Consider the following 1412-nt stretch of genomic DNA (forward strand, 5'->3'; position numbering starts at 1 on the left):
AAAAAAAAAAAAAAAGGAAACTTCAAAATGAAAGGAAGCCAATAGGAAGTGTGTTGGAGAATTGATTATTAAATAATAGATAGGCCAAGTGTATGGAAAAGAGGAAATAGAGAAGTCTCCAGTCCCTGAAGACACTAGGAAGTAGAAAAGTACTCGCTCTCTTGCCAATTAGAGACTTAAAACAAACTTTGGAAATTATCTGAGCATATGCTTGGGCACTTTCCAACTCAGTTTCTTTTGCAATTTACATTTGAGCAAGGGGTGATGTTGATTGGATCTCTTCATGAGCTCTCCTGGCTTTTACAACTTGTAGTCAAGGAAAGCACATAGACCCCACATCTTTTGCTCCCACTGTTCCCAGATGTGTGTGCAAAATAGCCATTGTCTATTACTATTATTATTTTTATTATTACTGTTTTGAGGGCATTTGAGGTTGTACAAATAATTTTCCATTTTTAATTAGGGAACAAATGTTTCTAAGAACTCTTTGAACCAACAAAACTCTCATAGAAATGGGCAGGAAGAAAAGATCTCACACGGCTATCAGAACAGAGCCACATAATAAAAACAGCTAATATCTATAGGTAATATCTAGAACTACATAATAAAAATAGCTAACACATGCAAGCAATGCCTTACATGTAGTTTCTCCTGTAATTCTCACAACAGCGCTGTGAGATAACTGCCATTTTATCCTCATTTTGCAGATAAGAAAATGGGGCTCAGGGAAGGGAATTAACTTACTTAACTTCACATGGCTACCATCATAGAATCAAGACATAGAAAAACACTCTGGTACACCTCTCCCAGTTTACTAGTCCTTTGGAGAAAAAATTAAGCTGGATGTTTATCTCACTCTTTACACACACAAAAAAAATCAGACAAAGATGTAAAAATAAAAAGGGCATGCAGAAGAATACCATAAGGAAATTTAGGTAAATAGTTTTATAACTCCAGGATGGTGAAGGCATTTAAAACATCATGATGTTTTAAAACATCATGTCAATAACAGAAACCAAACAGGAAAGACTGACAGATTGTACCACATAAAAACATAGGGCCAGGCGCAGTGGCTCACACCTGTAACCCCAGCACTTTGGGAGACCGAGGTGGGCGGATCACCTGAGGTCAGGAGTTAGAGACCAGCCTGGCCAACATGGTGAAATCCCGTCTGTACTAAAAATACAAAAATTAGCCAGGCGTGGTGGCAGATGCCTGCAATCCCAGCTACTTGGGAGGATAAGGCATGAGAATCGCTTGAACCCGGAAGGAGGAGGTTGCAGTGAGCTGAGATTGCACCATTGCACTCCAGCCTGGGTGACAGAGCAAGACTCTGTGTCAAAAACCAAAAAAACAAAATTACATAAACCTTCTGTGTGACCAATAAACTTGAAAAAATATTTTCAACATAT

This window comes from Colobus angolensis, unplaced genomic scaffold (genome assembly GCF_000951035.1).
Source record: "Colobus angolensis palliatus isolate OR3802 unplaced genomic scaffold, Cang.pa_1.0 Scaffold8, whole genome shotgun sequence".
Taxonomy (NCBI): Eukaryota; Metazoa; Chordata; class Mammalia; order Primates; family Cercopithecidae; genus Colobus; species Colobus angolensis.